The 16,853-nt window shown below is 44.0% G+C and overlaps 1 long non-coding RNA gene across 3 annotated transcripts; it reads right to left on the bottom strand.

The window, feature by feature from the left end:
* Positions 1–3,581: 3,581 nt before the first annotated feature.
* LOC141410024 (uncharacterized) lies at positions 3,582–9,163 on the bottom strand. Of its 3 annotated transcripts, XR_012433260.1 has the most exons (5): positions 9,029–9,163; positions 8,397–8,455; positions 7,219–7,334; positions 4,361–4,425; positions 3,582–3,770 (listed from the first exon to the last, which is right to left on the bottom strand). It is a non-coding gene; the product is annotated as an uncharacterized lncRNA (long non-coding RNA). The 3 variants fall into 3 exon arrangements; XR_012433262.1 differs by lacking the exon at positions 4,361–4,425; XR_012433261.1 differs by lacking the exon at positions 3,582–3,770 and having other exon boundaries at positions 4,258–4,383.
* Positions 9,164–16,853: the final 7,690 nt, after the last annotated feature.

Genomic DNA, 16,853 nt, shown 5'->3' with positions numbered 1-16,853 from the left:
TTTTTAAAACATGACATTTTACTGTAGTCTCATGTGCTACGGAGTAAACAATTTATTCAACAAACATGACGTGCAAAGATTTGATTCTCCCATGTTCTCTGACAGGGCTGCCCTGAGGGCTTCGCTATTTCCTCACAAAAGTCCAGTTTTGTGAGAGACTGAGAGGCATGGGTGACAGGGAGTGAACGTAACCACGCCCTGCAGGTGCCAAAGTCACAGGGACAGAAAATGACCTCACCCTGCAGACAACCAAAGTCACAGGGACCGAAAATGACCTCACTCGGCAGACAACCAAAGTGACGGGGAGTGAAGACTCCACGGGAGACTGGAGGAGCCGAGCCGCAGCTCTTGCCACCCAGCGAGGCTAATGAACATGCACTTCATACATCGAACCTCTCCCCAGTTTTCTTCTTCTGGGCCCGCTGGCTCATCCTCCTCTGCCCACACCCCCTCAGCTTCCGCTTTCAGCTGCCCAGCAGGCCAGCTGCTATGCTATGCTCCGCAGAACCCAGAATTAGCCGCACGTGCAGCCCTGCTTTCCTCCGGCCACATTTACATGGCTGTATCCTCCTTCTGGTTCAGACTGAGCTGGACCCCTGGGCCAAGAGAGAACCCCTAGTTAGCCACGTGAGCAGCCCTGCTTTCCTCCAGCGAGCCCGCGGTTTGGGTGCCATCCTGGTGCAGGTGTGCACTGAGCACCTACAGAGAACCAGGCTCACTCCTGTGCCGGAAGAAAGACGTCATCCCTGCCCTCAGGGAGCTCTCATGAAATAACACTGCTCGGCCGGGCGCGGTGGCTCACGCCTGTAATCCCAGCACTTTGGGAGGCCGAGACGGGCGGATCACAAGGTCAGGAGATCGAGACCATCCTGGCTAACACGGTGAAACCCCGTCTCTACTAAAAAATACAAAAAGCTAGCCGGGCGAGGTGGCGGGTGCCTGTAGTCCCAGCTACTCGGGAGGCTGAGGCAGGAGAATGGCGTAAACCCGGGAGGCGGAGCTTGCAGTGAGCTGAGATCCGGCCACTGCACTCCAGCCTGGGTGACAGAGCAAGACTCTGTCTCAAAAAAAAGAAGAAATAACACTGCTCCACCACAGGACAGCCCCTTCTTATGCATGCAATTATATGAGTTCCGAGAGTGCAAAATCAGCACTCACAGGAGGACGCTAAGGCTCGGAAGATGTCGGGCACTTGCCCGAGCGTAACAGGTGGGTACTAATCCGAGGGACTCATGTCCAGCACCATAGGAAACCCACGCAATAGGCCAGAGACAGCCAATGCTCTGTCCACTGTTCTCCTCCCCATGGGGCTCTGCCTTCTGATGGGAGAGACATGTCCATCCTAAAACCCTTTCCTAATTTCCCTACGACCCGGTGAAGTTCCTGAAAGTCTACATCAGACACTCGGTCAGGGTGCCGGGTGTTGTGGGTGTGTTACGTGCCGCCTTTCTATGTGACAAATAAATTTTGTTTAGATTATCGTATCCTACAGTGATAAACCCTACCTTGGCTCTGTGATTACATCCCTCACCTAGTCCTGAAGATTGACACCAAACTGCCCCAGACATTCTGAGATGCCTCCATATTCTCATTTTTCCCTGTGCTTTTTTCCAACGCCATTCCAAAAGACTGCCAAAATCTTGACAGCAAGGGTGTTTTTCTCTTTGATGATGATTTTCTAAGTCACGTTATCTTTTTCTTTCTGTGGGGGTGGTGGGAGGAGGAATGGGGAAAGCCCTCATCTTTCCTTTCGATAAGGACGACTCATATTTAATGGAAAATCGTGACAGATTCCAGTTCGACTTTTGCCTGATTCCTAGACATAGAAAATATCATCATGATAATTTATATAAGCAAAGATGTAGTGCCAGCATTTAAATAACGCCATTGCAGTTCAGGTGGGTTCCCTTCCTTTAGTATCTGATGAGCACATAAAGGGGCGGCCGGATGACAACAGCATCAGCTGCTCGCTGACTGTGTGGCCGCTGGACCACATCTGCTGAGCCATGCCTGAGGCCGGTGATCAGCAGAACCCACAACCTGCAATGCAGAAAACAGAGCCTGCACTCAGGCAGACCAGCCACGGGCTGGGTGGGCGTGTATTCTCCCTCAGCCTGTGACCCCGAGCACATCACGCGTACCCTGGAACCTGAGTCTCCTTCCTGTACAAGGTTGTTACCGGGAATTCCATGAAACAGCCCCTTGAAACAATCCCGTAAAGGACACACCGTTGTGAACCATGGCTGTGTTAGAGCCTGGTTGAAGTTACTTTTCAGTGTATTTTATTTTACCTCGGCTGGATGTCTTGTGAATTTCCTCTCCATGCTAAACACTACAGATTAACAACAACTTCCAGATGAGTATGAGAGGAGAAAGAATCCCATTTTATGTGGAGACACCGTCCCCTGCTTGGGGAGGGTTGTGCGTATGGGAGGAGAAAGAATCCCATTTTATGTGGAGACACTGTCCACTGCTTGGGGAGGGTTGTGTGTATGGGAGGAGAAAGAATCCTATTTTATGTGGAAACACCATCCCCCACTTGGGGAGGGCTCTGTGTGTCTGTTTTGGCAGTTAAATGGTGAATAACAGGCAGTACATGAAAAGAGATGAGAGAATCACTCGATTTGGAGTGAAGGGCACTGATTAAAGCATGCCATCCAGACAGGAGGAATCATTCTGCAAGATGGAATGCGGGGAGACTCGCAGCCCAGGGACCCTGCGGGAAGAGGCCCACGACGGCCACGCGGACAATGCACGTGGGGTCAGATAGCACGCCTGCTTCTGCATCCAGGGTCAGAGGCAAACCTTGCCTTGGCCTGGAGTCTAAGCAAAGCACAAGGAAACTGGATGAGAAACAGACTTATCATGAGGTCAAGGAGAAAATGACCACAGCCTGCAGGCAAGCAAAGTTGGGCTCCTGAAGAAAACACTCCAGTAAGAAGTCAGGGTCATTTGTTTCCTGATCCACAGAGCGCCAGACTCAGGACCCCACGAGGCTGGACCAGCCACTGGCTGCAGCTCTGACTCGAGGCAGGGACGCCATCCATGCCGCTTTGCTTCCAAATCCTGAACTCAGAACCTCAGCTTCTCTCTGGTTATAACAGTCCACGTTCCCACTCACATCCCGTGCCAGGTCTCGTCTTCACGCTCTCTTGGAATCTCTCCTCTCCCAGAGCCTCACTGCTTCCTGGCCTCACGTCTTCATTCCTGTCTTTTGAGCCCTTGACCCTCACCTTACTCTGATTCCTGCAACAACTTCTCTCTGGCTTCGCCTGCTTTGAAACTTTCAATCTAGAAATAACCCATTTCCTCGACTTTATTTGCTCGACTAAGACACTGCCCAGACCGGTCAGTCACTGCAAAGTATCAGCCTTGAGGCAGTCAGGGAAGGCTTTCCACAAGTCAAAAGAGATTCACTGTGAATGACCTTTGTTCTCAGATTAGAGCTCTCTTAAATGTTAGTGTCAAAATAAATGCTGTTAGGTGATGTCATGTTAATAGTCTATGGGAGATTTCTAAAGTTTCTTTCTTTTTGCAGTGGTTGTTTTTCTCAGCCTTGCTTTGAAAAATAAATGGCAACATTTTTCATTTCTCCACATTTTCTGTTTTATTTGCTCAAAAATATCCAGTAGTGTGAGATCCCTTGGACTAAACAACATCCATTTTGGTTCAACTCAACAAACAGTTGAACAGCTGCTATGAGTAAATCTTTCTGCTGGGCCCTGGAGAGGTCAAAACAAATGAGACATAATTGCTGGCCTTGAGAGGTCCTAGAAGAAAAGACATAAAAGGATCATTGCAATTCAGCGAGAGAAGTGCTAGAATCGTATTAGCAGAAGCATAACAAGGGTGTGGGCGCACACACAAGGAAGTAGCCACATCTGTACAGAGAAGATAGGGGCAGTTTGCTAGACAAGAGGAGCTCCAAAAATATATATAATAAATGAACATGAATGTGTCAGAAAACAGGCCCATGAACATATAAGAAATTTTTATATGATCTTTAAAGCAGAAGGGAAAGAATTGTCTACCTACTGAATTGGGCTAGGAAAATTAACTTTTTACAAAAAAAAAAAAGATAAATTTTCATCTTTAGCTCACTACTACATACCAAAATGCAGATAAATACTAGTTTTTTCAATTACCTAGTGCTGCACAACAAACTAGCACTCCAAAACTCAATTGTTTAAAACCACCACTTTAATCAGGAATCTGAGACGAGCTTAGCTGGATGTCTAGTCCCTTCCCCATGGATATGTTGACTCAAGGATATGGAGTTCACTTTAAAGACGTCTGAGATCCACTGGCCTAGAACTTCTCTCTGTGGTTAAGCTCAGCAATGACATAAACAGCAGCTGACCTTTGTCTAAGGTAATAAAGATGCTGAAAAGAACAAGAAGAAATTATTGCTCCTGGGGAGTTCACCTAAAAAAGAGAAAAGACACAAAAGTCATTTCAAAACATGGTGGAAAGTTGGTGACGTCTTGGTCAGCAGCTCAGCCAGGTCCTTGGCCAGAGCCCTTGGTCCCTCTCTGTGGCCTCTGCAATGCTGCTTGGGCTTCCTCAGATCATGGCCATTTTCTCATATGGTTGGTGGGAAACAGAAAAGCTGCCTGTCCCTATGACACTTCTGTCATATTCTGTGGGACACCAGACCCAGGGAAAGGAGCTTTGATCCCACCTCCCAAGGCCAGCAGTAGCAGGTTTTCACCCTTGTCCAGTCTCCACTGCACTCAAACTCTGTGAGTGCAGGTGATTGGATTCGGTCCACCTTTGTCATGTCTATACTTCCAGTGCCGGAAATTGTGCCTGGCACAGCTGTGATGGACACAATAATGGCCCTCTTGGATGTCCACATCCTAATTCCTGAAACTTGTGAACACATCATGTTACATGGAAAATGGACATTACGGATGCTAATCAGCTAACTTCGATATGGCAGAGCATCCTAGACCTTCCAGGTGGACCCAAAGTCATCACGTGAGTTCTTGGCAGTAGAAGAAGAAGGGACAGAAGATTGAGTGAGAGGGATGTGTCATGAGGCTTGGCCCCGACCCCATGCCCACTGAGCACCTGGAGGAAGGTGCTGGGGGCCGAGGGTCAGCAGCCTCTGGAAGCTGGGAGTGAATCTTCGCTTAGAGCCAGCAAGAGACATCACAGCCCCAGTTCTACATCTGCAAGGAGCTGCCTTTCACAAGAATGTGAATGAGGAAAAGACTTCTGCCTGGGGCCTCCAGGAAGCAGCACAGTTGGCTGCTGGCCTGACCTTAGTCCAGGCAGACCTATACAGGACACTGGCCTCCAGTACTGCAAGGTAATCTGAGTGTTATCTGAGCCCCGACGTATGAGGCAATCTGTTACAGCAGCAAGAGGAAACTAATACAGCACTTAAGAGTTGCTAAATAATTTTTAAAATCTAGTGTAAAAATTAAAACCCTAAAAGTACTAGAAGTGTGGGCTAATATGTTTATAAAGTTGAGATAGAAAGACCTTTCCTAAGAAAGCCACAGAAAGAGAAGGCACACAGGAACGTGGTTGGGGCAGGGAGCATCCTCTTCCCACGGGCACACACTGTCTTCTCCACACCCCACCACCCTGCCTCCTCCACATCCCGCAAAAGCCAAACAAAGCCTCTGGAATCTGAATCCATTCAAGGCATTGATGGGGGCAGCAGAGGGGTCTTTCACAGCCCTGGAAGCTCAAAGCAGCGGTGGGAAGGAAAACCAGATGCGCTGAGGGCTCCAGGGACCGCTCAGCACAGCTCTGAGTGTGGCCAGAAAGAAGCCGGGCGGGGCAGTGTTACACCTGTTCTCAGGTGAGACTGGGTGACATCTCGGGGTGTGGAGGGCAATTTTTCCCAGGGTGCGGAGAGTGAGCTCATCTGCAAGGTGGCTGGGAGCCTGGTGCTGGTGGAGGCGGGCAGGGAAGGGACCTGCAGTTCTGCCCTCAGCTGGTGTCCCTGCTCTCCTCCCTGCCCTCTGTTGCCAAACCTTACACCCGCTGGCTCCTGGAAGTTGGCGGCTGAGCCGGCCAGGGTTCTGTTAGAGAGGCAGAGCTGGCAACACCAAATGAACATCTGTTATCAAGGCAGCATGCACCTTGACAACAGATGCATGAGGGCCTGAGGGCTGCCCCTCTCACTCCATGATGAGCCTCAAGGGAAGTGGGTGAGAGCAGGAAGCAGAGAGGGAGACTGAAGCCCACGGTAGTCTGGCCCCATCCAGCTTCCATGACCTATGAGCTGGAGCCTACAGCAGGAGCTTACATCTTCTGCCTGGAGCTTGAAGGCCTGGCCCAGGCTCAGAAAAAGCAAAGAAACAGGAGGTGGGGGCTCAGCTCTCAGATGCTGCCCCCAAGGCGAGTGTCAGAGGACAACAGAGAGAGGAAGGGGAGGAGGGGAGAGGAGGGAGCCAGGAAAGAGGGAAAGGAGGGGGAGGGAAAGAGAGGAAGGGGAGGAAGAGAAGAGGAGATGGGCTTGATCCTTCTGCCTCCCATATCCCAGGCAAAGTCTCCCTCCAGTAACCAACTTCCCCCAAGACTCTTTAAAGGAGGGCTGTCCAATCTTTGGGCTTCCCTGGGCCACACTGGAAAAAGAATTATCTTGGGCCACACATACAATCTACTAACACTAATGACTGCTGATGAGCTAAAAGAAAAAATCACCAAAAAACTCCTAATGTTTTAAGAAAGTTTACGCGTTTGTGTTCGGCCGCATTCAAAGCCATCCTGGGCTGTGTGCAAGTTGGATAAGCTTGCTTTAAAGGAAGGGAACCCTGCCTGTCTCCGCTGAGTGGAGCTACACTGCACACGGTCTTAAACACCCTTGGACCCCTCGTGTCTGCAGAGTGACTCTAAGCCCCTTGCCTTCAGGGAGCTCCCCTTGCTCCCTGCTGTGCTCCGAGCCTCTGGGGGCTGTGCAGCCGCAGGAGCAGATGCATGAGCAGTGAGCACAGGCATGCAGCGCTGGGGCCAAGACAGGTGGGCAGAGTCACCATCCATAGCTCCGGGACCCTCCTTCAACGGGCTATTTTTGTCCCAGCATAATTGTCTATTTCCTGATTACAAGAATAGTACAAGAGTGCTTTGTCTCCTGAAGTTTTTCCACCAACAACAGATTGTGAACGTCTTCTAATGTCTACAGTTGGTCCCCAGCCCTTCCCCTGTTCCTGGCCATCTCCCCATCCTTGGCATTAGGAAGGCAGCATGGAATACACTTACCCTCTGATGATGCCTCCTTTCCCTTGGTTACAAATTGAGTTTCTTAGTGAAGCATGTTTTAAGATCAGCCCTGAGTCTCAGCAGATTCATCTATGCCCTGAAGACAAGAATCTGACCTAGAGAGGAACATGAGGGTTGAGGCTCGTGTTTCACCTCTGCAGATGGCTCTAAAACAAGTTCTCTAATTGACACCCCTTTGGGATTCACACCCCATTGGGATTCACACCCCACTAGGATTCACACTTTATTGGGATTCACACCCCATTGGGATTCACACCCTATTGGGAATCACACCCCATGGGATTCACACTCCACTGGGATTCACACCCTATTGGGATTCACACCCCATTGGGATTCACACTCTATTGGGATTCACACCCCATTGGGATTCACACCCTATTGGGAATCACACCCCATGGGATTCACACTCCACTGGGATTCACACTCTATTGGGATTCACACCCCATGGGATTCATACCCCACTGGGATTCACACCCCATGGGATTCACACCCCATTGGGAGGGTGTACTTGTCCCCCACATTTCTAACTCAGGCAGCAGGATACAGGAAGAAGGCGTTTCATTTATGTGGGTTTGGGCTATAGTCCCGAAAGACACACTCCCAAACACCATAATCCTGAAAGTTAATCCCAAAAGACCAAAATTCCAAAAATATAATTCTGGAAAAATAATTTTTTTAATGGTTTAAAAGACATTTATTTACACTTTTAAAAGGGGATTTGAGACATGGTATGAAAACATGATGGAACATTTCACAAGCCACTTTACATAATAAAATAGGCAAAAATAACATATTTTTGCAAGCATAAACATTCAGGTACACACAGGTATAAGCTATGAACCAACGACAGTCACACAGGTATAAGCTATGAACCAATGAACTATACTCATAAAGAAATAGGTCAAAAAGGAACTGTGTAAATGCATAACGCTGAGGCTGGTGATTGTGGGCACCCATCTGTACACCTGTGGGCATCTGAAACACCATGAGGGACAACCTGAGTGTGCTGAGGAGATCAGAACTGCAACGGGTCACCACCAGCTCACATGCAGCTGCCCAAAGAGCTGAGATCTCCAGAAAGTTTCTCTCTCACAAATGCAGATGTACAAAAAGGGCGTCTCCTCATTTACAGAGGAAGTTTCAATGTTTTTACGTACCTGCACAATGCTTACACACCAAGTCAGCATTATGATAATATACTTTCATGAAATGAAATCTGCAAAAAAAAAAAAATGCATAAAACAAATTAGAACTCTCTCAAAGTCTTTACACAATGTATACATCCAGGACTGAAAATGATGTGAAGATGAAATATATAGTGAATTCTAATAAATTATGCTGACAACTTAAGATAGTGGGGGAAATAGATAAAAAACAGATAAACTAAAAGTAAATTGACATATGAAGAAGCATATGACAGGAATGGGCAATGGGCAATTGCATGGAGATAGCGCATTAGATCTAGCTGACTTTCACGGTCACGAACTGTATTTTGAATCTTGCATTGCGATGAGTGGTGGCTTTTTGCTTTTAGGGCATGGCTCCCCTTGGAGAATACGTTCACATTCACTTTCTATGTGGTGCTGCTCTTTTTGAAATCCTATGATTTGATGTGTGCTGACATAAACATTTCCTATTAAATTTTCCCACCTTCTGTCCCATGCTTTTATGTTGCTTTGGATACCTGGACATCCATGATGCCTGCACTCATCAACAGGCCACAGATTTGGCAGAAACAATACTGGTGATAGAACAGCAGCACTGCTGTGTAAGCATCTTCTTATCCTACCCTGAACATGATTCTTTTTGAGCCGGTTGGTAACTTCACTGGCTTCTGCAGGCAAATGTGGCTTTAATTCATGAAGAGCTCCTGGAGTGTCATTGGCTGGAAGGAACGCCAACGCAGGTAAATGACGACTGGCTGGAAGGAACGCCAACGCAGGCAAATGACGACTGGCTGGAAGGAACGCCAACGCAGGCAAATGACGACTGGCTGGAAGGAACGCCAACGCAGGCAAATGACGACTGGATGGAAGGAACACCAATGCAGGCAAATGACAACTGACTGGAAGGAACACCAATGCAGGCAAATGACGACTGGCTGGAAGGAATGTCAATGCAAGCAAATGACACATTTTTAAAGTGAAGTTTCATCATTGCCATATCAAGTGGCCAATCTACTCAGCTGAATTTTTCACCAAACACAAATTAATTCAATAACAAGGTAATAGCTCTACCTAGCATGATGCAACTAACGGGACGCAACTGTCCTGACTACAACCAAAGCACACTAACCCCTTCCCCGGAATTCAGCTTTCAGGATTTCAGCATTTGGGATTTTGATCTTTCAGGATTTATTTTTGGGACTCTAGACTTTAGGAATTTTTGATCTTTCAGGATTTCAACATTTGGGATTATGGTGTTTATTTGTCTTTCAGGATTACAATCAGTACCACATTTGGGCTATGCATTGTTTTTACTGGTAAAGTTAAACGTGTTTTCATATGTTGTTTCATATGCATCTATTCTATAGTAAATTACCTCATCCTGTGCCACGTTTAAGTTTTTAACGTGATGTCCATTGTTTTCTTCCTTGTTAGTTTCTCTTATAAATACTTTTTACCAGGCTGCTCTTGATTTTTCACTGTTTTTCACATGAAAACTTTAGAATTGTACCTATTCAAGCCTAAATCTTTCCCTTTATCACATAATTGGTTGAGTCAGACATAGAAAAAGTCTTTCCCACTTAAGATTATACAAAGATTAATCCATATTTTCTTCTACCACTTTTATATTTTATTTTCTAACATTTACATTTTTAGTCCCCATGGAATTTAGTTTGGATATAAGGTATGTATCAGATTCTAATTTCATTTTATTAATTATTATTATTAACTACTTAGTCATTTTATGCAATACTGTTTATAAAATAAGCCCTCCTTTTCACATTGATGTGAGATATCATCTTAATTTCACACTAAATTTGTTTATTCTTGAAAGTATTTCTAGACTTTTTTTTTTCCATTTCTGTAGCTTTTTAAAACTTTTTAATTTTTATTTTACTTGACTTTTAGAGATGGGATCTGTCTCTGTCACCCAGGCTGCAGTATAGTGGAGCCATCATAGCTCACTGCAGCCTCAAACTACTGTGCTCAAGTGATCCTCCCACCTCATCCTCCTGAGTAGCTGGGATTATAGACATGAGTCATCTCACCCAGCCCTCTGTGGCATTCTTTAATGCATTAATTAGACACTTTAAAACTTATTTGATAGTATGAATATTACAGTATTTTATTTTTCCAGAGGAACTGCAGATTATTTTTGTCATTATCTCCTAAAAATTTATTTGAATCATAAAAATGCTTACATGTCAATTTAAAGAAAATGAAAATCCTTATGATATGTCTTCTACATTTATTTTAACATTTTTCACTCAATTTTTATATGTTCCTGATAAAATATTTTTAACTTTCTTGTTATGGTTACTCCTAATACTTTTAAATTGTTATCATGAATAGTTTTATTAGAGTTTATGCTTATTACAAGTATGTAAAGATTTTTATTTAGCTCACTTATTTGCGCTAATAATTTTTCATTTAGATCTCTTCAGCTTTCCACGTAGCTTGCTGTACCATTTTCAAATGCCAAAAGCCTGTTTTCTTAGTTCTTGTGTTATATGCGACTTGCTTCTCTTCTCTTACTTATCAAATTCTCTAAAACATGTCAGGTTGCTCTGGCCTTTGCTCTAAGTTTAGTGCCAGTGCCTCTAGAGTCTCAATGGTGACTATGATATTGTCTGATAGATTCAGATAAATATTGCCTATTAAGATGGAAAAGTACTCTATAATATTCATGAAGTAAGATTGTGAATCTTTCTAAACGCTTTCTTGGAAACTGTCAAGATGATCATAAGTTGTGAATTGTATTAATATACTTCCTAATACTGGACACCTTTTGTTCCTGGAATAAAAGCAGCTTTGTCATAATATATGCATATTTTTTAATGAGCTGATTTACTAATATTCCATTGCAAATATGCTGTCTTTGTAGTCTTAAATGCAGTTGCTATTGCCAGGGTAATCAGTTGTTGTATTTTAAAATTATTATTATTTTTAACTGACATAAAAATTATACATATTTATGTGGTAGAGAGTGATATTTTGATAGATGTATACAATGTGTAAAGACCAAATCAAGGTAATTCATCACCTCAAGCATTTATTGTTTTTGATACCCCTAAGGCTATAGGTGTTTTCAAACAGAATGTTTACTAACTTCTAAAAGCATTACAGGCTCTACCACAAAGCCACCTAAAAGACTAAGATTGTTTTGTGGAGAACTTTATGATGATAATTGTGGGGTTGTTTTCTTGCTGTTATTGTTTTGGTTTTGCCAGCTCTTTCAAATTCTTCAAGGTTCTTGGTTAACTCATGTTAACTCACATATTGATCTAGTTTTATCATTGTTTAAAACAGGAGGGTAAAACTGCTAGTTACCCCATCATGGCTATGAACAAAAGTCTCTTATACATATTTTTAGGTGACCAAATGGATGGGTTGCCACTGGGTGAATGTCGGGAGTGCACCTTTTAGAAGATATGCATGTGTTCATCCTCCGTAGATTCTCTCAAATAATTTTCTAAAATTATTACTGGTTCAAATACCTTCATTTTCAGTTATATCACTGACAATGTCAAATTATCTCTACAAGCAACTCTTATTCAAGGAGAGTATTTTATCAATTTGTTTTCTGAGTCAACATGACTCATGAGAACTTCCTCTCATCTTTGCACCTGAACATCTTGGCTAGTAGGCAGTTCTACAGAATATTTTTCTCTTATTATCTGATCGTGTTTCACCTTATCTCCTGGAATTTATTGTTGCAGAGATGCCTGCTAGGTAATCTGTTATTATCTGTTTTTAATTACTTTGTTTTTTATCAGAATGTTGAATACAACTTCTGCTGGAATGTGTTTTTCTGTAACTATTTTTCTATTAATTTGGCCCATGAAGTTCTTTCGCTGTCCAGAAATGTGCACACGTGTACACACACACACACACACACAGAACATATCTCCTCCATGACACCTCCCGCCGTGCCTGGCTCTGTGCGTCTTGGCCTCACACATTTTCCTCTTGAGTTTCCTAATGCTCAGGCACAACCCTCACTGCCGTATCCTTCTCTTAGTCTGTCGCAGTCACTGACGGGCTGGGCTTGCAGCATTGTTAATCATGCTCACACTGCATCCAATAGATAATATCTTTCAGATGGCCAATGTCAGTTTTATTCTAGAGCTTCCTTTCTTTAATAACTTCCACTTTTATTTTAAATTCAGGGAGTGCATGGGCAGGTTTGTTCACAGGTATACTGAAAGACGCTGAGGTTCAAGGTGTGAATGATCTCATCATCCGAGTAATGAGCACAGAACCCAGCAGAGGTTCCTTCAACCCTGGCCTCCCTCCCTCCTGCCAGCGGTCCCCAGTGTCTGCTGTTCCCATCCTCATGTCCACATGTACTCCGTGTTCAGCTCCCACTTGAGGGTGAGGACATGTGGTATTCAGTTTTCTGTTCCTGCCTGAACTCGCTTGGGGTCATGGCCTCCAGCTGCGTCCACGTTGTTGCAAAGCCATGATCTCCTTCTTCGTTATGGCTGCAGAGTTAGTTAGTGTTCCATGGTGTCTCTGTACTAATGTTTCTTTATCCAGTTCATTGCTCACAGACACCTCAGTTGATTCCATGTATTTGCTCTTGTGAATAGTGCAGCAGTGAACATATGGGTGCATATGTCTTCTTGGTAAAACAATTTATCTTCCTTTGGGTATAATACCAAATGATGAGATTGTTGAGTGGAACGGTAGCCCTGTCCAAAACTTCCTTTTATCATTTCACAACATTTCCATCTCAGTAGGTTTCTCTATTTTTAGCTGACATATCTTCTTATATTTTATTAACAATTTTTTTTTTTTCCTGAGGCAGAGTCTTGATCTGTCTTCCAGGCTGGGGTGCAATGGCATGATCTCAGCTCACTGCAACCTCAGCCTCCTGGGTTCAGGCAATTCTTCTGCCTCAACCTACCAAGTAGCTGGAATTACAGGCATGCATCACCACACCTGGCTATATTTTTGTATTTTTAGTAGAGACAGGGATTTGCCATGTTGGCCAGGCTGGTCTCTAATTCCTGACCTCAGGTGAGCCACCTGCCTCGGCCTCCCAAAGTGCTAGGATTACATGCATGAGCCATCATGCCCGGCCAATGGTTTCTGGAAATAATTTTCTGCATTTTAGAGAATATCTAACACATTCTTTCCCTTTGCACCTAAATATTTTAGCTGTAAAAATTTTTACATTTCTACATTTTTATTTAGATATCTTTGTAACAGGCTCAAATAATACTGTTTTCCCCTTTTTATTTATTCATAAACAAGGTCATTTTGGGTACACTTCATGTGGTTATAACAAGAATAAGTGCATTTTCCTTAGTCTCACTCTCTGTCCATTAGCAAAATGGTTAAAATCCTTTCTCAAACATAACAGGACAGAAAGTGAGGCAGGCAGGTTTAATGGTTGATTATAATTTTCAGCTTACCTTGTACATAGAAAACGACATTACCCGGGTTAAACACTTAGATGTCTTCCAAAAATTCACTCCTGTAACTTCACCACTTAGACTATCCTGGCTCACAAATGGTTTTCCTGTAATTTGCGTCAATGCATTTTCTAATGTTGGCAGTACTGTGTCACCTTCAGAAAATCACAGGAGAGAGAGAAGTTGGAAAGTCATCTGTCCTTCAGAATTCTACCTCGCACAGTTTCAAAGAAGTTTCGAGCGTGCGTTATTATGGATTGCTGCATGACGGATTACCCTAAAACTCTGTGGCTTAGAGCAACCAACACGTGTCATCTCATAGTTCATGTAGGCCAAGAAACCACAGCACTTCTCCACCAGGCTTCTCTGCAGGAACTCTGGTTAGGCCCCTCCTCAGATTGCAGCGGCTGCCAGCAAGGGCCCTGTTCTCTTTTGAGGATTGAGCAGAGAAGAGGCCTCGTGTGGAGTTCACAAAGATGGCTGACGGGATGAGGCTCAGCTCCTTCGTGGCTACTGGAAGGAGGCCTTCAGTCCTTGCCCACGCTGCAAGGAGGTCTTCACAGTGCTGCTCACAACAGGTACATGTGTTTCCCCAGCATAAGATCTGAGAGCACAAAAGAGAGCCCTAGCAAGGGAAGGCCTCAGATGGTAGTCGCATGCGTTTTAAAATCTAATGTGCAAAGTCACATCCCTGTTTTTCTTTACTGTGGCCATACTCTCTTCATTAGAAGTGAGTGGGTGAGACCATCAGTCTGGGGTGAATATTGCCTAGAATTGGGCACCCCTGAGATGGAGGGGCTGTCTTCAAGGCTGCACCTCTTTCTGGTTACTTCTGTGGTCTGGTCAGGAACGCATCGGAGAAGATCTATGAAGCCACGAAGCAGCTTCCCACTGCTTTTTTCAGGTACAACTGCCAAGAACTAAAACTGGGGCCTTCTATGAAGAAGACTAAAGCCTTGGTTGTCTCTTCTTAATTTATCTTCATCACCACTGGTATTTATAACTGCAAGGTTTTGGTGTTAGACGGTCTGTTGGTCTGAATTTTTGACGTCAAGAATTTCTGTCTTTAATTATATTTGCTGTAATGTTGGATGTAAAACATTGCATGGATCTTGCTAGCCAGACATGACTTTAAACGTCTTGCATTCTTATTTTTTTCTCTAGTTCACTTTTGAACTAAATGTGCTTCCTAAGGAAAAACTAGAATTAGGATTAGAAATATAAATCTGTATATGTGTATGGTCTAGGAAGGACTCAAAGCAATGCTAAAAAGTATGTACATAATTTTAGGGGTGAGTTTGACGTTTACTTGTTTGTATGTAATCACATAATGTGATCCCAAATCCCAAATAGGATAAAGTCGTATTTGACTTAAGTATGAGGGCAAATGTGGCAACTTAAGTGCCCCCAGATGTTTTGCTAAATTAAAAACATAAGGCACATATGTTTAGAGTCTTATTTAGCCAGAATATATACTACAGTTGTTATGAATATCATAAAATTACAGTAATATTATGAAACAGAGAGAAGAAAATTGTTTGACACAGTGGTGACTCCACGGATCGGACCCATTAGCGTGTAGTTAGTGTGTACCTGTGTTGACAAAGGCACAAAATGCAGCAACAAGTGTGGTTATTGACAGGCAGAAACATTTATCCCTGTGTTTCCTGCCTAACAGTGCAGGAAACAACAGATTCACGACATGATCAGCAGTAACATTCTTTCCATAAAAATGAAGAGAGGGAATGCTGGAGCTCAGGTTTAAACCCGGAAGCCTGGCCCTGGACTCCCGCTCGCTCTTAATCTGCTCGGACCCCGGACTCGCGCCCCTGATCCGCTCTGACCCCGGACTTGGGCTCCTGGTCCGCTCTGACCCCGGACTCGTGCTCCTGACCCTGGACTCGCACTCCTGATCCGCTCAGACGTGCCACCTCCATCCAAAGCTGGGGAGAGGGGCACGACGAGAATTTGCTGACTTCATTAACAGATCACGAATGTTTGAATGAGTGGATAAACCAGATACTGTTTTAAACAAAAGCTAAATCAACTTAGAGATACTATCTTTTCTTTGGAAGATTCTTATTCAAATAAATGTTGCCTGCAGAAAAAAAAAACCTTCCTTGTGTTATTTTTCACACACACAAAATCATGGTAGTGCCATTTTAAGGGTAAAAGTTGAGAAAAGGCATCATCACTACTGAAAACGACTTTGACGTGTGCAGAGTATTTCTCCTCACCCTCATCCTTTATCCAAGTCCAAAACCTCAGCTGTGTGTAGCGTTCCCAGTCACCTCCTAAGACTTCTGGTGCTGGAAGCAAGGCCAGAGCTCCTGCTGAATTACGGCCGGAAAAATCCACTCTCCTCAAGTTTTTGCCATGTGGTGGGCTGAAGGCCTCTCTGCTCCAGCATCGAAAAGGCCAGCACATCTCCCTTGGCGGCTTTAAAGCTTTTATAAAGTGGAAAATATTTTGCTTCCTTGGACTGTGCAAGCTATAGAGAGTGAAAGATGTTGCTCTTACATTTGGGTGCAGTACATTTATTTTTCTGCAGATGGTAATCTCTTAAATCAGTGTGAATTTAAAGAGTTTCAGATTCTCAATTTAACAATGTCATAATAAAAATGTGTGTTTTTTAATCAATATTTTGAGTAAAGCATCTGTTCAACTTTATTATAATCATACACGTTTCTCTGCATTTCATTATCTTTCCCAAAATGTTACACGTTTTAAGTTTCAAATAAGAAGTGGAAAAAAATTAAGTTAATTTTTCCTCCTTCCTGAGAAAGAAGAACTGAAAGTAGCTAAGGAACTAAAACAAGGCATAGCTGCCACTTCCAGGTTTTCAGTTGCAGCCAGGGCTCACTTCTGCACACTCCCTTACAGCACACGGAAAAATAAAAACCTCTTACAGCCAGGACTGTCTGAACATTGATGCTTTTAATTGCTATCTCAAGTAGTTCCACAACATGTCCAAAAATTGTTAATAAGATGTTGGATTAGATGATTCTGACTAATGGCCTATTGAAAC

The sequence above is a fragment of the Macaca fascicularis genome, chromosome 4 (assembly GCF_037993035.2).
Source record: "Macaca fascicularis isolate 582-1 chromosome 4, T2T-MFA8v1.1".
Lineage (NCBI taxonomy): Eukaryota > Metazoa > Chordata > Mammalia > Primates > Cercopithecidae > Macaca > Macaca fascicularis.
Note: the sequence above shows the minus strand (reverse complement) of the source record. Positions and strands in the feature narration are given on the sequence as shown.